Source organism: Leopardus geoffroyi, chromosome E3 (genome assembly GCF_018350155.1).
Source record: "Leopardus geoffroyi isolate Oge1 chromosome E3, O.geoffroyi_Oge1_pat1.0, whole genome shotgun sequence".
NCBI lineage: Eukaryota > Metazoa > Chordata > Mammalia > Carnivora > Felidae > Leopardus > Leopardus geoffroyi.
Window position 1 is genome coordinate 36578458 of NC_059340.1, and position 23218 is coordinate 36601675.

The 23218-nt window shown below is 41.1% G+C and overlaps 1 protein-coding gene and 1 long non-coding RNA gene across 24 annotated transcripts in view; both read right to left on the minus strand.

Annotated features, from left to right (window-relative positions):
* The window catches only part of RBFOX1 (RNA binding fox-1 homolog 1), a 2066775-nt gene that overhangs the window by 1091450 nt on the left and 952107 nt on the right, over nt 1–23218 (minus strand). The window lies entirely within an intron of this gene.
* Nucleotides 7131–22876, minus strand: LOC123589536. Its single transcript, XR_006708378.1, has 3 exons — nt 20493–22876; nt 10024–10116; nt 7131–9192 (listed from the first exon to the last, which is right to left on the minus strand). It is a non-coding gene; the product is annotated as an uncharacterized LOC123589536 (long non-coding RNA).

A 23218-nucleotide genomic window follows, 5' to 3' on the forward strand; every position in this document is an offset into this window, starting at 1 on the left:
AACCACTGATGGTTTTGGAATTTTTTTAATTCCTTTTTTTTTTTCTGGTAAGGATTAGCCAGAAAGTTTAAAGGTTATACACATACTCACAAATATACATAATTTTCAAGTTTTTTGTTGATGTAACAATGAATCAACTCAAACTTCAGTCTAAATCAGGATATGACCATCTTTTTCTGTAAAGGCTCAGAGAATCAATATTTTCTGTTTTGTGAATCCTATGGTCTCTGTTGCAAGCTTGTGTACTCTGCCCTTTCAGCACAAAAGCATGGAAACAAATGAGCAAGGCCATGTTCCAATCTATGTCACTTAAAGACATATGTATTTCCTTAAGTGAGAAGGCTCTGGTCTGAGTGTGCATTAAAAACACAGGTGAGGATACTACCAATTTACTTTCCTTGTGGATATTAGAAGCTGAGTCCTAGGAACCCAAGGACTGAGTTCAACTGCCAGACTCATTCAGGACAGAAATGAAAATAAAAGATGTCCAGTAAAGAATGAAATCAAATGCACTGCGTTATCTTGACTCTTTCTGGCTCATCTACACTGTCAAAAGAAGAATAGTATCATTAGAGGCACAAGGTATAGAAAGTGTGCCTTTCATCTCCCTGTCAAATAAAACAAATAAGTAAACAACAACAAAACTCACTCTACCATTTTTTTATTTTTCCAAGTAAACTGCTCTGCCTCGTTCTGCAAACACAGAGTGTTAGACAACCACTCTGCCTGGGTAAAAAACCTCCTCATGTGGGAAATAAGAGGACAGAGATTGAACATAGTCATAAAAGGTAATTCCATGAGAGCAACACTTGCGAATGTGGCCAGGGCTTTCGGGTTTATAGAACATTTTACAAACATTCACTATTATATACTGTTCATGATAAGCAGGCTAGATCTGAGAGACTGATTACTATGCCCATTTTGCAAAAGAGCATATGGACTTTCCAAAGCTGGTAAGCACCTTGCCTGAGGGTAACAGAGGTAATAAATGATGGCTTAACAACCGACCCCAGAATCCTTCTCTTGGAACTCAGATCTCCTTCCGCCAAATACTATTACCTCTTTTTAATGCACTGCTATCCAGTCAACTTAGTTTAAACAAACATTGTGGGAAGGAGAAAAGGTGAAATGCATTCAGTGAAGTGATTAATGCTGTTGCTGAGTAATTAATGTTTTGAATATGATCTGTAATCCATATGGAAGGTGTAATCAAAGCACGAAAGAGGTGACCTGCCCACTCTAGGGTAAACCTTTGCAAAATACTAACTATGGCAATGATTTTCAGGCCAAATCTTCCTTGAGGAGCTATTTTCCTTACCTTCAAAGATTTTTTTTTTGGTATTCAAATGTATAATTGCCCTTTCTTTAAATGTCAGCAATTCTGTAATCAGTCCACTACTAATATACATTAAATTGGATATGACTTTGATATTATAAAAATGCTACATTGATTCAAACCTTTCGCATGTATGCTTTTCTGCACTGGTGTGGCTATTTTCAAAAGATAAACCAATTGAAAGCGTTTGTGCTACAGGCCTAATTAATAACAGAGGCATTGCTATTTAAAACTGTATCTTTTTATATAGCTTTCAAAGGCTATACCGGTTTACACTTTGACCATCAGTATATGAGGATTTATGTTATCTCACAGTCTCACCAAAATCAGTTACTATCAATTTTGTTAACCTCTGCCAATTCAAGGTGTAAAAACGTTACCACATTATTATTTTAATTTGTATTTCTCTGGAAAGCAACATTTAGGTACAGCCAACATTTAGGTAGACATCGGAGCTACCGTTCCAACCTGGCGGAAAGAGATGCCTTCACCCCAAGGGCCAAAATCTGATCAAAGGCCAGTGGCAGGGACAGTAGAACATGAAGCAATGACTCATTTAAAGGGCTGAATGAATTTGCAGAAGTAATATGGAAATTTGAGTCACAATGAATCAGCTGTATTGAACATCACTAGTATGGGATTATTAAGGGGCCACCCCATCCTTCCAGTAACAACATTTGATGTTTTCTTAGAGGCTCTCCTTCTCCCAGGGAGGATAAGCCGCCAGTTTGGACGGTTCCTGTAGAGTTGACCCTACCCCAGAGCTCAAGCAGGGCATGTGAGACAGACTAGCTACTGGGGAACTCACATTCCTCTAACAGTGGGGATTGTTTTAGTGATGTGCATGTGATTCAGGGTTTTATATTGAGGCTGTTCAGAGAATAAGATAAAACCTATGGCAGTGAGTAACCATCTTCCCATTTTACAATGGCAGAGTCAACCTAAACATGGTGGTAACAGAGTCTGGAGATTGGGAGATGAGACTCAGTCCTAGTAACATAGTTTGAGCTTCTGGACCTAGCAAACTTAGAGCAATTCCTGGAGTTTTCAGTTGTGAAGGTTAGTATTCTTCATTTTTGCTGAAACCAACTTGGGTGGGGTTTCTGACACTTATACCCAAAAGAAACCTCATGAGTACAACGATTCAAAAAGTTTCTGACCCTAAGTGTTACCAGCCCAGCACTTTAATGTCAGGAATTCTGGCCTTTCCTAGGTCATTTGACAGCTTCATGTCAAGGCTGAAGGGCATTCATGAGCAAAACTCCAAGACACAATAGGAAATAAGAGGTTGAAGGGAACATAAAGAGGGCAGAAATGATAATGTGTATGTGTGTGTTGGGGAGGGGTATACATACAAGTTAGTGGAAATGGTGAAATACTGAATAAATGGTGTTGGGTCAGCTGAATAACCTTTTTAAGAGAAACAAAGCATGCTAAATTTCAAACTGCATTTTGAAAAAGTAAATTCAGGAGCACCTGGCTGGCTCAGTCAGGAAAGCATGCAACTTTTGATCTCAAGGTCGTGAATTCAAGCCTCACATTGGGGGGTAGAGATTACTTTAAAAAAAAAAAAGCGATTTCAAGTAACTTGAAAAATCTAAAGAGGGGCGCCTGGGTGGCGCAGTCGGTTAAGCGTCCGACTTCAGCCAGGTCACGATCTCGCGGTCCGTGAGTTCGAGCCCCGCGTCGGGCTCTGGGCTGATGGCTCAGAGCCTGGAGCCTGTTTCCGATTCTGTGTCTCCCTCTCTCTCTGCCCCTCCCCCGTTCATGCTCTGTCTCTCTCTGTCCCAAAAATAAATAAACGTTGAAAAAAAAAAAATTAAAAAAAAAAAGAAAAATCTAAAGAAAAAGCATAAAAGTACAAATTATTATAAGAAAATATGAGGCTATTTTTATAAAAGTTGGATAGGGGAAGGATAGCTCCTTAATTCCATAATAGAAGTGATCACTGAAAAATTAAATTTTTACATGGAAAAAGACACTATAGATAGAGTCAAAAGGCAAATGATAGCATGTATTTATAGCAAGTGTAACTAAGGTAAACAGCTATAGCCTACAAAGAATTTCTAAAAATTAACGAGAAAGATAAACCAACTGAAAATGGATTATAAAGCAGTGACTCATACAATAGAAAAGACATTATGCATCACAGGTAGTTGGGAAAATGCAAATTAAAACAACATAGTATAGGCTACACTTACACTGAGTAATTTTTAAAAGATTGCTAATATATGATGTTGGCCAGTTAGTTTATAGTATTGGGAAGATTGAAAACCGTTCCAATGTTTTTGGGTAAAAATCTAGTAATATTTGTTAAAACTAAAAATTTGCATAACTTTCACTAATTATTTCAGTTCTGGGAATCTATCCAATAGAAAGAAAAAGTATCGGAACTCACATAATGTTTATTGTTGCAAATGGTTATTTTATGAGGAGACAAAACAAACAAATCCCAAGTAGAAATGATCTAAAAGCTATCAATACGGATAGCTGAACAAATACAGATAGCTGTGCCCATATTATGGAACACTATGCAGCTATTACGAAGGATCAGAATCAAAAGTTGTTGTTTTTAAGATTTATTTTATTTTGAGAAAGAGAGAGAGAGAACATGAGTTGGGAAGAGCAGGGGATAGAGAGAGAATCCCAAGCAGGCTCCATGCTCCACACTCAGTGGGGAGCCTGACACAGGGCTCCCCTCACGATCCATGGATCCTGATTCAGGATCAGGACCATGACCTCAGGATCATGACCTGAGCTGCAATCACCAGCTGGGCACTCAAACAACTGAGCCACCCAGGCGCCCCTCAAAAGGCTTCTTTAAACTTTATTTACTTATTTAAGTAATCACTACACCCAACATGGGGCTCGAACTCACGACCCCAAGATCAAGAGTCCCAAGCTCCTCTGACTGAGCCAGCCAGAGGGCCTTGGAGTCAAACATCGACATGTAAGGATAATGGCCATGCCATGTGAAAAGAGGCACATCACTCAATAAAATGTAGAGTGTGAGCTCATCTTTAAAAGACACATTGTTAGGGGCGCCTGGGTGGCTCAGTTGGTTCAGTGGCCGACTTCGTCTAGGGTCATGATCTCGCAGTTTGGGAGTTTGAGCCCCGCATTGGGCTCTGTGCTGACAGCTCAGAGCCTGAAGCCTGCTTTGGATTCTGTGTCTCCCTCTCTCTCTGTTCCTCCCCTAGTTGTGCTCTATCTCTCTCTGTCTCTCAAAAATAAATACAAGTTTAAAAAAACTAAAAAAAAAGACACATTATCAGCATGTATTTTGTATCAGCACAGAAGAGAGTACAAACACACACACACCAATGTGTAAGTGGAAATTCCATCCTTCCAGGGTGGCATTAGAGAGGTAGAGAGGGGGCTATCTATTAATTTTACTTTAGACAGTTCTGTGTTGCATTAATGGTTCCAAAAGCCAAGTATTCATTTTTTAAAAAGGATTTTTAAAAGGATAAAACTGTCTCTGAAACTTTCAATTAAAAGTGTTTTTAAACATGAAAACAGAGAGGAAAGGTAGTTGGTCTTATAACCCTTCTGCCCAATTTTCATTTGTTCTCTGCCTCTAGGAAAATGCCTTGTGTGGAACATTAAATGTGCAAGTCTCTTGGCATTAATCCAGTCGGAGCTTGCCCCAGTGAAAGTTAATACGGGCTGCTTAACAAAGCATAATTAAATGCACCAAACAACTAAAATATCCATATAATTACCACAAAGCTGAAATAATTGCATACACCCTTGCACTGGGGTATGGTATTGCCCCTACAGAAGCACAAAGAGAGCTTGAATGGGATAGCCTTCCCAGCTCTTTGATTCAGCTAATATTACCTGATTAATCTGCAGATTGCCACTGGAAAAAATAATCTTCTGTTAAATACTGTTGTCAAAACAGAATCAAGTTATTAAATTCGCAGTGGAAGCAGTCATTCCATACTTTGAGAAAAAGAAAAAAAAACCCAAAATTCCAAATTATAATAAAATATTTCTCCCCTAGCTAGATGAGTCTTATGGGTAGATTATTTATTGAGATGTTTTTATTTTATTTTTAGACATTTTATAGCACACTTTTAGGTTCATAGCAAAATTGAAAGGAGGTACAGAGATTTCACACATACTCCATATCCTAACATATGTATAGCCTCCCCCCATTATCAACATCCCCCCCAGAGTGGAACATTTGGGATAATCAAGGAACCTATACTGACAAATTGTTATCATCCAAAGTCCCTAATCTACATGAGTGCTCTGTCTTGGTGTAGTACATTCTATGGAGCTGGACAAATGCATAATGACACATATCCATCATGATAGTATCACATAGACTAATTTCTTTTCCCTAAAAATCCTCTGTACTCTACCTATTCATCCCTCCCTCCCTCCCTCTCCTCTAATCCCTGGCAACCACTGATGTTTCTAATGTCTCCACAGTTTTGCCTTTTCCTGAAGGTCATATAGTCACAACCATCAAGTATACAGTCTTTTCAGATTGGCTTCCTTCACTTACAAATAGGCTCTTAAGGTTCTTGTGTGTCTTTTTTTGACTTGATAGCACATTTCATTTCATGCTGAATAATATTCCATTGTGTGGATGTACCACAGTTTATTAATCCATTCACCTACTGAAGCACATCTTGGCTCTTCCCAAGTTTTGGCAATCACGAATAAAGCTGCTGTCAACATCCACGTGCAGGTTTCTGTGTACACATAAGTTTAACTTTTTTCAGAAAATACTAAGGGGAACAATCGATGGATCGTATGGAGTGTTGTAAGAAACCACCAAACTATCTTCTGAAGCAGCTGTGCTATTTTGTATTCCTACCAGCAAAGTTTCCTGTTGATCCACATCCATGGTAGCATTCGGGGTGGTCAGTGTCCTGGATTTTGGCCATCCTAGTGGGTCTGTTAGTGGTATCTCATTTTTTCAATTTCCATTTCCAAATGTTGTTCATTTTGCAAAAACAAAACAAAAACACCAAACCTCAAAACAGACTCAAAGATCTCTGATGGGAACAAGGTCATACAAACTGTGGTAACCTATGTTATGGGCTGAATTGTGTCTCCCCTACCCCGACCCCAAATCATGGGTTAAAAGTCCTACACCTACTACATCCCTCATGTCATGTGATTTTCATACATTTTTCCCCCTTAATTCTTCTAATAAGTCACTGAATCTGGTAGGATGACCATCCTCATTTTAAAGACCCTGGGTGGCTCAGTCGGTTAAATGTCCAACTCTTGATTTTAGATCAAGTCATGATCTCACTGTACATGAGTTCAAGCTTCACGTTGGGCTATCCGCTGACAGCACGGAGCCTGGTTGGGATTCTCTCTCTCCCCCTCTCTCTCTGCCCCTCCCCTGCACACTTTATCTTTCCCTCTCTAAATGAATGAATGAATGAATGAATGAATGAATGAATGAACAAAGCTTTAAAGATGGAGAAAGTGAGTCTCAGAGGCATTAAGTATATATTTTCCAAGGTCAGGCCAATAATAAATAAGAAAGTCAAGCTGTGGACATAGTTCTGCAGATTCCAAATCCTTAACTACCATGAATGTTTCCCTCTGTGTTACTGAGTAATGTCAACCAGCTTAAAAGCTCCACGTTCTACATGACTTTCCAGAACTCAGGATAATACATAGTTTTTCTGTACTAAGAAACATCAAATACACAATTTCTAATAAAAATCCAATTGCATAAAACTTTGAGTTCCCTTGCTCAAACTTCCCCAGCAATGGATGTCAATAGTTTCTATATCTTCATTTACAAACATGCCCCTAAGAAATTATATCAATTTTGAGAACCTAAGCCTGTGTGTGTGTGTGCTCATGTGCACAGCCATGCACTCCATCCCTCAGAGGGCATTCTGGGCTTCATCTCACTTTGCCCCAGGGTCATCTATAAACTGCACTGCAGGGGAGAATATCATACCCACTCTTTTTTTTAAGGAACTGAATTTACAACTCCATTTGTAACACCTATCTGCACACAACAATTGGCGACTTACACTCTGGTCATTAAAGCAGATCAAACGATGAAGGACAGCAAATCACTGGGGTCCACATTATCATTCATCCTAGCAGATATCAGCACCTACTCCTGTGTCTCAAATGAGACAATAATTTCCAGGATTTCGACTATGCACATAAAATGGGTCCTTAATTGGGATGCCTTCAAATACCCCCAGCAATTTAATGAGTCCTGGGGCACTGCTGGAACTGTGATAAGAACGAGCACTCAGATGATTAAAGTTACAGTTGAGATGTCTGGAAAAGCAGTCAGTAATTCACAGTGTATCACTGAAGACACGATTCTCTCCATTTCAAACCAAAACAATGGCATGGGGACTTTCAGAAATTGAAGGTCACCTGAAAATAATGCAAGACCCCAGAGATGAGTCCTGGGTTCTCATCTTTTTTTCAGTACGAGTTCCCCTTGAGTTAATCACTCAGTGCCATGGTTTACGGCACCAAGGTACCCTACAGTATCATAAGACAGGCTGTGTCGTATTCTCCTTGATACTCCTACTTTTTAATGAGTGCTTGGACTTCTTTCTCCTCTGGGAAACCTCTTGATGTCAATGTTGGGATCCAAAGAGATCTTGGGTCCTCCTCACTTCTCACTCCAAACTCTACCTTGATAACTCCTTCTATTCTAGTGACTTAAAAACCATATATACTCCAAATCTTCCAAATATGGCACTAATCCCACTCATTTGAGTGTCAGGTTCATACAGTCAACTGCCTACCAAACATCTGACTTTACCCAAGTGCCTTCCTAACATCTTAAATATCATACCTACAGCTTAATTTGCCTTCTTCTCCCTTAGACACAATATTTGCTCCTACTCCTACTTCTGCTGTCTCATTAAATGCTACCTGCACCCACGTAGAACCTTCCAAAATGAAAGGTGAGAGCCACAATTAATCCACAAGGTACATTGGCTGTCCCGCCTCATATCTCATAGATCCACCCTGTTCTCTTCACTCCCATGGCCATTATTCTCACCCAAAGCTTCCTTCATTTCTCACCTGCAACAGCCCCTAACTGATGTTCCTCTCCTGTCTCCTTCCACTGCAATCCATTCTCCACACTGCAGGGAGAGTTATCTTTCTAAATGGAAAATTTGATCCACTTCAATGGTTCCCAATTGTCCTTAGAGTAAAAGCTAAACTCCTTAACTTGCCTTAACAGAGCCCTAAGTTATCTGGTCCTTACTTATCTCTAGGTTCATTGACTGTGGCTTTCCCCCATCATCATCAATAAACTCAAATAGGTGTGCACACACACACACATACACACACAATGATCCACTTTCTGTTCCAAGAATACATAATTCCCTTTACCTCCAAGCCTTTACCTCTAAGCCATTTCCTCTACTTGTAAGAACCTGGTCTTAATCATATTTATATCTTCCTCCCTACTCCTTGGCATCAATCAAAATCCCAAAGCCTTAAGATTCTTAATAAATTTGAGTAAATGAAATCTTATGATTTCTTCGTATAACTTTTTACCCTCCATCATCTTCTTTCTTACCATTATTCTCCCCCACTTCCATTGTTAGCCTCACATGATTTATTTTGTTTTAATAATCTCATGGTTTACTGTATCGGTGCCCTTATCATAAGCCTTTTTAGAACTAAAGATGGAACAAAGGCAATCATAAAATTAAAACAAATACAGCTATTAGCAAACACAGGTACCATCCACCTACATATTTGTGCTTTCTGAAATGCTGAAGACCGTTAACACGCGATGAAAAAGTCATCATATATTTATGGCAATATGAGTTGCCCGTCTATCCGATAAGCCTGGGACAGGAAGGCCTTTCAGTAATATTGATCTAGGAGAATAAAAGGAGCGTGTCATTGTTTTATGGTAATAGTTTACAACAGCTTCACAGTGATTAATAATTGCATTCATAGAACTCCTGCCCTCTAAGAGATAGGTCCTGTTTACATTTCGCCTGTCACTCACCAGGAGGCTGAGAGTCTTGCTGAAGGTCAAGGCTGGGCGTAAACCTTGTCTGTGCAGCCTTTCCTATCACCGCTAAGCAGGAATGATACCTCCCTCCCATGTTTCATCTTTTCCCTGCTCCTATCCTGGCATTGTGCCGCAGTTAGATTTAAGACCCTGGGTCTCTGACAGACTTAAGAATCTGTAAGAATAAGAACTTCATTCCCCTAGAAGAGTACATGGTATACAAGGAGGGAGAGAGTGAGAGAGCAGAAAAAAAGGGACAAAGGGACAAGTGGGGAACAACAAAGGGAAAGAGGGAGAGCAAGAGAAGAACAGAGAGAAGCAAGACCTATTCACTATTGAGACACACACACACACACACACACACACACACACACACACTTTCCCAAATTGACAGTATTAACAGCTCCAGGGCAGAATAATGCAACATTTAGGTGAAATTATGGCTTCAAGAAGCATATTCTCAGCATTCTTAGATAATTCAGACACTTGTTTACGTTTTTATTATCTCTCTTTTCCACTAGACCAGCACTGCCCTAAAGAACTCTCTGCAGTGATGGAAATGTCCTATCTATCTATATAGTCCAATAGGAGCACCTCTAGCCACATATGACTAGTAAGCACTTGAAATGTGGCACTGAATTTTTAATTTAATTTCATTTAAATTCATTTACGTGTAAATGTAAATAGCCACCTGAGGCTCATGGCAGCCATATTTGTCAGCATGGGTGGAGATTATACTCTCTGGACAGGTAGGGGCTTTGTCCATTTTGTGCCCCAGAAATGCCTGTGGAATGAAAGAGGAGGAAATAAGATTTAAATGAATAACAATTTAATCGACTGAGGTGTTTCCCCATTAAGCAATATTGAACATTACTACCTAAGCTATAATAATCATGGAGAGTAGTAACTAACATTTAATGAGCACCTTCTATGTGCCAAGCCCTGCGCTAAGAGCTCTACAATCATCATCTCATATCCACTCAGTAACCTTGTGGGATGGATGTAATTATTTTTCTCATTTCACAGATGTGGCAACTAAACACAAAGAGGCTCATAACTAGCCCAAGATCACATAGCTAGCAAGACAGAACAGTAGGATTCACATTCAAACAATCGTCCTGCCGAGGCCAAACTGTTAACCCCCTATAGCCAAGGTTTGCTTCTGGCATCATTTGATCCCTGGGGGATGCTTCCCAGAGGGTCTTCTCTGCTCTCCAAGCACCGTTGCCTACAGAAGATGGCACTGGAGGCACGGAATGATGGCAAGCAGAGGCCTGTGGGACACAGCTCTGTCACCATCTGCACATGCCCTGTCTTTGGTGCTGTGTGGGCTGAGAGACAGAGGGGAGGTGTCTAACCCAGTGGGCTGAACAGGGAAGGTTTCCAAGGCAGGTGATACCAGTGAGCTGAATCTTGGAAGGTGACCAGGAAGTATCTAGTTTATAGGGTCAGGAAATCCTTCCAGGTGAAGGTGGTCACACCTGCCAGAAGGTACAGTGCCCTGCTTGGCAGCACACCAAGATGCCAAGAGGTAGACACATAAACAAATGGTCTTTGGCCAGGGTGAGTGAGACTGTCTCCTTGTGTCTCCACAGTCTCACTGACAATAGTACCTAACTGTAAAAAAAAAAAAAAAAAAAAAAAAATCAGAAGCATGCCACAGAGTTAATCAGAACACACCTAATGCTCCATTTATGTCAGCTACCTTTATTTCTAATGTTGATAATCCCCACAATCATTAATTATTATTATTTCACATCCACAGAAAGCTTTGTGTGAGATCTATTCTTAGGCCACTCCATACATAGTCATTTGCTTCAAAACAAAAGAAAGAAAAGAAAAAGATAACAATATGCACAGTTTGAGCAAAACTAGCAAGTATCTGTGTTAGTTGAAGGAGCACCATGTTGAATCTGAAGAGGTGGGCTTGAGGAAAGAAGGGCAGGAATGGGGTAGTTGAGATTCTCCAGGGTGGGGGTCCTGGGAGGAGGACGGAAAATACTCTGTCTGCTTATAACAGCTCCCACCAAGTCTTGCTGACTTAAACTAAGCCTATGTTTCTCATTGACACTCTCTGCCTGGATATTTGAGTTTGTGGCCCCTGTTGTTTAAGGGATATAAAGAATAAGACCAGATCAATATTTCAGGGGTTACATTTATTTCTGATCTATTTATTACTCATTCCCCTGCCACCTTGGGTCCAGGAAGGATTAAATTGGCTCATCCTGACAAACACAATACAACAAAATAAAATAGGTGTATTTATCTTGTTAATAGGGGATAAAATGGAAGAAGTGAAAGTGGGGGCAGGAAACATACTGATGCCAGGAATTCCATTAATATGAACACACAAGACCCTCTCTGTTCACTATGTGAGAGCCAAAAAAGTTTTGTCTGGATTCTCCTACTAATCAACACAGAGGGGAATCTTACCATTAATTTACACAATACCTATATTACGAAAATGAACCAATGACTTAATTTTATCATAATTATTCAAACAAGAAGCAGAAGGAAATTTTGTTGTGTAACAAATATGACAGCCACTATCACCTGAGAACTCAGGCTACACCTGATTGCATCGTTGTGTGTAAGGAGAGCCTCACAATACACGATGCAGGCACTCACTAACATATCCCTCGTATCATGGATGAGAAAATGTGCTTACCAGAGTCAAGAGAAATGCTGTAGTTAAGGAGCAGAGTTGGGGTTTGGACCCAGGGCAGTTTGATAACATGGTGGCATTTGCATTTTTAGCCCCTGTGCTTTCTGTTACTTGAAATGTAAGTACCCAGGACACATCCTCACAGTGGCACAGAGGACATTTCTATTTCTTGCCACATCCTTGGACATGGGGTCCTTGTATTACCCCAAACTACAATCTAATAAAAGCAGTTTTAGGAAGGAACTAATGCAATCCAATGCACACACCAAATCTCTGCTGACCTAGCACCCTTAGCGCTCACTTTTCCAATAGCTGGAGGAATGGATAGAAAACAGCTTTCTCAAAATCCTCCTGAAATACTGCTTCTCATACTCACCTTCTTTCTGATTCAGGGGGCAGTGAGGCCAAGCCACCTTCATCATTAGCAAGAACCAGATAGGAACCACATTATGTGGCTAATTAAGTATGGGTTCCCATGTACTCTTCCTTTCCTGTATGCTTGAATTTAAATCATGTAGAATCACTCTTAAATGACACTAGAATTCTGTATTAGAAATTTAACCCACTGTGAATGCTGGACACCGAAAGATGGGAGGACTTTTCCTCTTCATGCTACTCATCCATGGACCAGCACACATCATAAGGCTCTGTGTGCAGTCAAAGGGGGAATAAATCCTCTGATTCAGCTAACTGAAAGGAGGAAGCTGTTTACAAGAAAATAAAACCACTCTGCTCTTAGCCACCGTCAACAGAAAACAAATGTTACCTAGAGCCTTTAACAACACCTAACCATATGCCCGCCTTCCAAAGAAGCTCACAACCTGGAATGTTCTACCCCAAAACAAAACTACTGCAAGTCCTGCAAAAATAATTGTTACATTTCAGGCCTTTGAAGTGTCAAACGCCCCACAGAAGGCAATAGGGGCAGACATGAGAAATGAACATGGTTTCTTTATGAATGGCTTGATGACAGAATAATTTAATTCTGAGACTTTAATGTACAACCATCTAGTGAAGCTATTGTATTTTATATGCTGCATTTTACCTCTGCAAAAGCTTTTTTTCCCTCTCTTATGACATTCATGCAGGGTTGTAAGGATGCTTTACCCTTCTGATTCCAGGCCTGCACAACGTACAGTATACTTGCAATGACAGAAATATAGGACTTTACATCTTTCTGTCCTAACAATGCCTCCCTACCTTCTCTTTCATTGTAGTTTCATATAAAACCATCCACACATCTGCTGAAATTAGTTTATGGAAATGTATGTCTTTTTTTCCGCTCTCATTAAATCTTTATCAAATTTAAAATGACTGTAAATGGCTGCTTTCTCTGCACTCAAAATTAAATATGTTACATAGAGCCAGTACAAAAATAGAGGCTACAAATGTACTTTGCATTTGGGAAACAGGTAATAGGATGAAAAGGCTGAAGGCGCACACACGCACACATGCACACACACACTGCAGAATGCATCCGATGTGAGCATATATGCTTAATTTTTTTTTTTAATGACAGCCCAAATAACAGCACTGTGAGTACACAGCAAAGCCTCTCAACGGGGGTGATTTTTGTCCGCCAGGTGACATCTGGTTTTCACAAGTAAAGGGAGGGCTACTGGTTAGAAAATCCAGGAGCTGTGCAACATTTTCCAATGCACAGGAATGTCTCCACCCAAACAACATCATCAGGCCTAAGATGTCAAAAGTGCCACGGTTGAGAAACCCTGATCAGATGTACCTTATAAAAAAATTATTCAGAGAAAGTGTATTGAGTTAGGGAAATAACTTTGCAACCAGAATACAATACTCCTCCAACGACAGTGCTTAAATTGGGAGAGGGACTGGGGCAGGGGGTTGGGGTGCGGGACACCTAGTATTGTCGGTAATATCTTGTTATGGTAACAGAGATGACCAATTAACTCACAGGAGGGTGACAAAAATGTGTAAAGCCATTCTCCTGATGAGCCCTATCACTTGGGTTCCCTCTGTGATCAGATGGCTGCCTTTTCTCCTTCCTGAAATTAAAAAGAACGGATGTTCTCTTCACAGTCATCTTTCAGAATGATGAATAAAAGGTTTAATTTACTGACTGCTAAAAATAAAAGCCTTCCCATAACTCTTAAGAGTCATTTGGTGTAGCATAAAGGCTGGTTTAGAAATCTGGATTATGAATTCTAATTTTCACGCTCGGTATTAGCAAACTTTAGGTGTAAATAAATATGTGATTTGTCCATGCATGTAGAGATGTACAATACGCATGCACATTCGTGGGGCTACACACAGAATTAGCACATGGTCCAAAAAATGGGCACTTTTTCCCTGATAGACAACCGCAGCCAAGGATTCTGGCGACTGCTGCCTGCACATTAAAATGATTGAAAGTCAATACTAGGTTCCAGAACGTGCTGTCAGTCCATTCAACGCCTACCAAATTTTTATAACATATAATTCATATAACTCCCATTTCTGCATAGTCCAATTAACTTCAAACAGGTATATAATTGTTGGTCTTGAGGGATCTGTTAGGCCATTATTACTAAATTATCCACTAGATAGCAAGATGACATTTCCAAATCCATTTCACTGATTGCCACAGGTTCCAAACCAGGCCTTTCTGGCAGACTATATAACTCTACTGTACAAGAAATCTGTTAGACAATCTGTCACATAAACACAGATAGGAAATGTACATAACATAATGCCTGAAGGAAAAAAAGTCCAATAGACCATGAACTTTTAATGAATGAATTTTAACAGTTTGCAATCTGGTGCACAGTTTTCAAAGTTTTCCTGTTGAAAAGGAATGTGATTCGCGTTTTATGTTTTCCTAGGCTTGATTTAATTAAAATGACAAAGAGTGAAAATACATTTTTCACTCCCGGAAAAAGAAAATCACAGGAAAAAAACAAACCCTTACTTATTAGTATTCTAGGCAGGGGCTGTGTGCCTCCCAGTTTGGCAATGGTTTGGGAAATCGGGACACTTTTAGCTCTCATTAAACTCTCTTCCAGCATGCGCTGTTTCAAAGTAGCACAGGTAAAGTAATCATGATTCCATCACGATGCCTGTCTGTTTAGTTTTCCTTCAGCCCTTACCACATTCCAGACTTTAAATAAGTATAGTTAGGATATTATATATAGTAAGTATAAGTAGCTTTGTACAGTAAACATAACTAGCAAGAATAAGTGATGCTAAAAAGCAGACATTCTGATCCCTCTTTTACATATCAGGCCAACTAAGTCTCCCTAACCTTAAGTAATTGGCCATCATTCCCTCCCAGCTCTGCCCCCACAGTGTGCCTCACTCACCACTGGAACAGAGAAGGCATTAATACATAGCTGCCAAGTAAAGAAAATATTCCAGGGGCGCCTGGGTGGCGCAGTCGGTTAAGCTTCCGACTTCAGCCAGGTCACGATCTCGCGGTCCGTGAGTTCGAGCCCCGCGTCAGGCTCTGGGCTGATGGCTCAGAGCCTGGAGCCTGTTTCCAATTCTGTGTCTCCCTCTCTCTCTGCCCCTCCTCCGTTCATGCTCTGTCTCTCTCTGTCCCAAAAATAAATAATAAAAACGTTGAAAAAAAAAATTAAAAAAAAAAAAAAAAAAAAAGAAAGAAAGTATTCCAAAATGCTCCTAGGTTACTAGTGTGCCTCTCCCATAAGAATTTTTTTTTTTTAGTTTTTAAAATGTATCATTTTATAAAAACAATACAGTTTAAGCCAAATTCCCCGACTCTTTGAAATTATTCATCTGGGAATCTTTAAACTTTTGACAAATAGTCCAGAAACCACAAATACTTTTTAAGCATTACTATGGGTAAGATGCTGTATTTGCTAATAAAGATGATGAATCAAATGAGCCTTACCTTCAAAGAGCTCAGAAGCTGATTTGATAGGCTGGCAGGATATTTCCAATGCTCTGGGCTTTCCTGGCCCCCACCAGAATGCTTTGTTCATCTCAGTCTACACATACTCTCATGTGGTACTATGATAATGGGTTAAATCACATCCAGCCTGTTGATGTCAATGTACAGCCCCAGCCCAGAGAGAGTTTTTCCCTGATGTATAAACACAATAAACACAATGGTTAACCAGACAGCTCTGTGTGATATCCCATAAGCCCCTGAATGATTACCCAGAAAATCCCACACCAAATTCATCATTTCTGATGGCTCATATTTCTTGTTCTCACTTTCTCTGTTGATGCACCTCCAGCCACCCCATCACCCGAAGGTTGAACTCTGCAGGTCATTCCAAACCACTCTTCTTGCCCCTCACTCTCAGCAGCCTTGGCCATGAATGTCTCCCACATATGTCTACTGGAATCTTATCAGCCTGAAGTGTGTACCTTGGCTTCCTGACTTCTCCCCTGGCTTCAATCTCCCTCAGATCCATTTTCCCCTCAGCCTCCAGAGAAACAGGTGGAAAATGAAAATCCAGTCATCCTTTCTTCTGCTTTATGTGAGGGGCACCTGGGCGGCTCAGTCAGTTGAGCGGCCGACTTCAGCTCAGGTCATGATCTCATGGTCTGTGAGTTTGAGCCCCGCATCGGGCTCTGTGCTGACACCTCAGAGCCTGGAGCCTGCTTTGGACTCTCTGTCTCTCTCTCTCTCTCTCCCTCTCTCTGTCTCTCTCTCTGTCTCTCTGTCTCTCTCTCTCTGCCCCTCCCTCGAGCACGCTCTGTCTCTGTCTCAGAAATAAATAAACATTAAAATTTTTTTTAATAAATAAAAAAAAAACTTCATGCGAGTCCCCATTCCCACAAATGGCAAAGCCCTGGCTCATCAGATCATATGGGAACTGTCATTTTTTAGTATTCTGCTGGCTTTAACCCTGCATTTTACCCTTTAATAAAATTAAGGTAGTTTTTGTCCCTACCCTGGCTCTCCTCACATCCTTCATTTGCTCTGCACCACAGACCTATCTTTTTTCCTCTTTGACATTTTCCTCTTATTGTGCCTTCTGCCTGGGACATTGCTTTCTGAGCCCTTGAGTGCCTGCAACACACCATGCATTGTGTCTAGTACTGGGGGAAGCATGTTGAATAAAGAAGATGCCATCCTTGCTTTGTGGAGTTTACAATGTGCCTGGGGAAAGTGAAAAACCAAGTAAAGAAACGCACATTTGAGTTTAATTGTGGTCCACACTAAGATGAGAGACTGAGAGAGCAGAATACCTTCTTCATTTCACATGATACCTTGTGAGTATCTCTGCTACCAAGGACCAATACATTATACACAATCTGTTTACGTATATGTTTCTACCACTACACCAGGAGTTTCTTAAGTGTCAACACTGTTCAAGTAATCACTTTTGGTTCTAGCCAGATACATGGGCATTCAATAGCATTAACTGGATGGATGGATGGATGGATGGATGACTGCATAGGTAGATGGATTGTTTGTTGGATGGATGGATGACGGATGACACAAATTAGAGAATGAATTAATAAATGAAGGAACATTTTCCCCTATCACTTCAGCTTTACAAATCACTGATTAAAATTGTGTCCTTGGTAACAAGTGCATCTTAGAGGCTCTCATCTACAAGCTTGTGAGGACGTCCTTTACCTGTGGGAGAGAAGTTACTGAGCACACTGGGCATTTTCAAGCATTGTTAAGGCTCCTGCTTACATCCTTGAGAGATTTTCAGAAAGGTCCTTGTGCACTAGAGAGTTTCTGGGGATAAATGCTTCACAAGGAAAAAGCAAAACAATGCAAAACCTCCTAAACAAGGCATACTTGACTAGGATGGGGGTGGGGAGGATGGAAAGATTAGCAGCAGAAGGAACCTTTTCATAAAAGAAGGAACATTTTTGTTTATTTCAGTTTTTCTCTCATTGTTGTAGTAGAAAGAAGTGGGGGGATGAGAAGGTAGGATGGGGGGATTTTGCAGGAGGAAAGGAAGAAAAGGAGGCCTTCACGCTTCTTCTGAGTTGGACAGGGTTTGGCATAACATGAATACAACTTTCCTTGATGTGGATAGAAGAACCAACAACAGCTTGCCCATATCTATGTGAAGACCACGTGACAAAATTCTGGGGAAATCCAGGGACTGAAAACTGGTTGCCAGGTTCCTTTCTAATGAAATGTTAAAGCACTATTTTCCTGTCCTGCAGAATTGCCAGGCTCTTGTTCCAAATACTGATGTTTGGAACCCATTTCAGAATCAGAAGCTCTGAGGGTGGGACTCAGGAATGTGTCTTTTTATTGGATTCCAATGTTTGAGAACCCCTCTGTTAAAAAATGCACTCCCAGCCATGTCTACCTAATGAAGCAGGGTGGGTATGTGAAAACACATCATGGAAACAAAGCTTGAATTGTTGGGAACTTCAAAGACAAAAGGAGACTCGTTTTTCAATAACTTCTCCATATCTAAAAAAAAAAAAAAAGGATTCACTAAGAGGGTTTCTAGGGGAAAAACAGTAGAGTATTCATTTCTAACTATAAATACGAATATTCAATCACTCTCCTTTAAATGCTACCTCTTAAAGCACTAAAGTGCCACACAGGAAAACTTCTGAGAGGCTACCACTAGAGTCAACCCCTGTCCCCTGCTCTCCCACCCAGATGTTTCACGGTAGGACAGCATTAACCGTTTCTATCACTTGGCAGTTTGTGAGAGCAGTTTGGTAGATAATTAGCCTTAAGGAACCAAAGAACTTGTAGACCAAGCCTGCGAATTGCTTGGCCAATTTTTGAAAGTTGTTCTGCAAACATGTGAAATTGTCAGCCGATAGGATCTTTCTAGGAATTAACTCTATTGACAGAGAGTCACCCTACTGGTAATATATGATCCACACCTGCCCACCAGTGGCTGAATCAAGAGTATGTATCAAGACTCCCTTCCCTAGTCTTGGAGCGAGACAGAGCTTTGAGTCCATCTTTCTCCAGGGGTCAAAGCTATGAAATGTAAACCTGGGGCTGCATTCTTGCTATGTATGACAGGCAGTCAGAAATGAACGAAAATGAAGCTGACAAGCACAGAACTGGAGAGAGAGAGAGTCCAGCACAAGACTGTAAGGAAGCGGCATACACAGGGGACGACCAGCTCCCTCAGGACTTCTGAGTCCTATTTATTTCCCACTTACGCTCTCTCTTCCCCTTCTTCCTTCAGAATCCTGGCTCACTCGAAAGACATGTCATCAGACTTTATTAAACCTATCCCACCTTACGGCTACCATCCACTCAACCCCAGTCATCCCCCCTCACTGACATGGCTGCCACCCACTCAACCCCAGTCATCCCCCCTCAGTGACATTAGCAGTTGGCTTAGTGCCTCTGAGCCACCACGACTGGTCACCATCCAACATTCTGGCCTCCCATGTCTTTCCCATCATTAATTCTAATTAATATCCTTTACTCTGCCTCAGTCACATACTGAATGGACCTACCCGTGACCTTCTTACCACCTCTGAAACCTAAGGATCTCACGTTCTGAGTGTTACACTCTATCTTTCTAGGTCATTCATTCTGCTCATTACCACACTTGTCCAATCTTGTTGATGTCTCCAGACCCTTGATCCTACCACTAATTTCACGTATCTTCTCTTTCCAAATTTCTCAGCCTAAATGCCAAAGGCCAAGGCATAAACTACTCCCTGGCACATGCCCTCCAGCCCCTTACCTCTCCCGTATTCTTCCAGACAAACCTCAAATACAGGTCAGCTCAACTTTCCTGCAGACATGAGACACGTACTCTCCATATTCCCTCACATCCCAGGATTCTCCTCTCCCTCCTCTCCTCTCCAATATCCTACTTCATGCTGTGGACTAATTGCTTCTGCATGCCCATCAACATGCATGTATTTGAACATGGCCACCTGAGTCCCAAGTTTACACAATGTTTTAGTTCAACACTTTCTGAGTATTGTTCTTATGTCTCCATTGAAATTTTTGAGAGGGAATCAGATTGACCTGGTGGTCTGGGCGACATGTGAGCTGCACTTGGACCAGATGATGTTCACCTTGGTCCATTCAGACATGTAGACAAAACAGAAGGCAGAAGCTTGGGAAGTGGTAGCTCTGGGAGAAAGGGAGACTGGGGAAGCACCCCCAAATAACATGCCTACACGTCTATGAAATATTGTGGGCTGGAGCTGCTTGTGGGTTGCTTAGCAACTGAAAGTAGTTCTGAGACACACTCAGGAGAATAGTGGTTTGGGGAAACAATTTGTGAAAGAATCAGGGAGAGTATATTGCCTTGAGCTCCAGTCAACACCTCCCCCTCACCAAATTACAAGTTGGATAAACTGGCCAGCCAAATATGCAAAGGGCAGGGGCTGGAGGCAGGCAGTGGATGGCTCTCATTCTTCCACAATCCCATCACTTGCCTGGACATTTCTTCAGGGCCTAAGCAGAGGCACAGCCCAAGGTAAGAGCCACAGTGATTTCTGCCGAGCTCACAGCATGTTAATCACGCCTGTCAGACTCCCAGGGAAGGAGAGGTTGGCTGTCCTGACAATCTACATTAACGTGGGTGGATGGTGTTTGATTATACCTTCATGACGGCGGTTTTCATTTGCATCTTTCATCGGAGACTGAAGGATGTGCTATATGCCCTGACCGTCCTGTAGTCTCATCCTCCTTCCTAGTACGTGGCTGACCTCAATGAGAACACAGCCTACAGACTGCAAGAGGCATTGGCGGGCTCGGGTAGGACCTAGTTGCCCTTGAACACATGGGTTTTTATAACACAGCTTTCCTATAAAAATGGGCAGGATTAATTTTCATCTGGGGTCAGTTTCCAGGATACCTCTCAAACCTACAAAAGCTCAGAATGTTCTAAGAGTGCAGAATTTGAAGTCACAATCAGCAAAAAAAAAAAAAAAAAATTAAAAATTAAAAAAAGAAAGAAAGAAAAAATGCCCTTCACCAATAGTCATCCACTGGCCACATCATCAGTTGCGAAACTTAGTAAATATTTACAAATGACCAACCCAGAGCCATGTACAGTGCTAAGAACTGCAGATACAGTGGGGAGTGTAACATGATGCCTGGGGTCCTTGATGGTACAATCCATGCCTTCGTCGTCATTGAGTTGCTTACACCTAAGCTAAATCTCTTGTATAGTGCTCAGTAAATCTCTACTGAATGCCTAAACATCTACTTCTTGATTTTGACCTCCTCATATGTGACCAAATAACACCAACCTCAACTCAGAGGATTTTAAGAAGTGAGAGCAGGAGAAGGGACTGTAAGAAATTTGATACACTGGGTGAGTCCTAAGGTTAATTAAAAACAGTGAAAGCAATTCACTCCTAAGGATCCCAGGCTACTATGAAACCTGGATAGTCTAAAGAACTAACTTACAGAACTTCACATGGCATTCTGGCCATATTCCTGAAGCTGAGAAGCAGTAGCCTGTGGAGAAAGGCATGGAAACCATATTGCCTGGGTATGAATCCCAAATTTCACCACTTATTAGCTGAGCAGCTTGAACAGGTAAAAGTCACCCTTTATGAGTCTCACACTCCTCATCTTTAAAAGGGGAACAAACATATATCTCAAACAGGTTTGTCTAAGGATCAAACTAAGATAATGCCTGTGAAGCATTCAGCACAGTGTGTGGCATTTATTAAATTCTAGCTATTAGATAACTAGCAGTTAGTAGATTGTGAGTCTTTTTTTATTTCCTTCCAACTTGGGTTTATCAAAGACATTGATGGGAATTCATAAGTGGCATGGTTTTTGATGAGACATCAGTACAAACAGAAGCTCTCTTAACCCAGGCACTCCCCCAGAGTTAACAGCAGAGGAACTGGGCCCAGTCACAGTTTCCTGACTCAAGAGTCCAGATCAGGAGGCTGGGAGCTTCCCTGCCCTGTCTGAAGAGTCTCATTCACATACCATCTACAGAAACGGCTGGTCTGTGGCTCCAAAAGAAGGACAATTCCTGGCAATCCTAATTAATGGGGCTGAAACGGCATCAGTGAGTTATGAAGCACTTCTAGTTGTCAAATTTGGTGCTGAGGACACTGATCAAGCACAACTTACAACTAAGCAAAAACCAAAACCAGAGAGCAACTTGGGCTTGGAAGATGCAAACAAAATGAGTTAAGCACAAACAGGTTTTCTGTGCTTAGTTTCACACAGACACTCATAGAAAATAAAATTCACTTAGCTTAAATTAATAAAAGTAAATTAAGTCAATGCAGGTCAGTAGCGAATTACTGGAGCATGAGAGAGAAGATGCTTTGGGTGACCATTCGTGTTACAAGAGTGAAAACAGTCTGTTCACTGATGTGGCTGGGGTGATGTATCTGCTCCCAAAATAGTGTCTGTGTAAAAGATGAGAGGAAACGATAGCCTATTAATTTGGTTTTTAAGTCCAGATGAAGAACCTTGAAAATAGCCAAAGAGCCAAAAATACTGAGTAACTCCACATTCAGAGGGACTGTTTCTTCTCTCTATATATAGCAACTCAAAAATAGACATTTCTGTTTCTGGGCTTGCGGGACTAAAGCAGGATCATGCCCACAACTAGAGAGAAAATGTGTAATAAATCCCCCCCTCCCTGTTGTCAGTTTGTTTAAATGCCACGACCTCTGTACACTCCCTACACAAATGTGACTCTTCCCATAGCCTGACTGTTCAGAATGAATGTGCTGTTTTGTGTCTATTTTCGTTCATTCAACAAACATTCATTGAGTTCCCACTATAATGCAGGTGCTCAATGCGGCTTGGGGGATATGAGTTACCAACTCTCTCCTCAAGTAGCTTACAGTCTAACAGAAGTAATGACAGAAAGAAATCATTAATTGATTGCAATTATGGTAATAGGTAAAGGGATGACCATTGTTTCCCTGAAAGAAAACAATATACAAACCTGGACCTATTTGGTGAAGAGAAGTTAATAACCTAGTTTTAAAAAAGGAGATGAAAACATGCAGGATACTGGCAAAATTGTTTAGAGTATTTTTTAAAACCAATTTTAATGTTTATTTTTGAGAGAGAGTCAGAGTGTGAGGGGGGAGGGGGAGAGAGAGGGAGACACAGAATCTGAAGCAGGTTCCAGACTCTGAGCTGGCAGCACAGAGCCCAACACGGGGCTTGAACTCACCAGCTGTGAGATCATTATCTAAGCCAAAGTCAGAAGCTCAGCCGCTCAGCCGACTGAGCCACCCAGGCACCTCATATGTTTATTTACTTTTGAGAGAGAGATAGAGAGAGAGAGAGAGAGAGAGAGAGAAGTAGAGAGAGAAGGAGAGAGAGAGAGAGACAGAG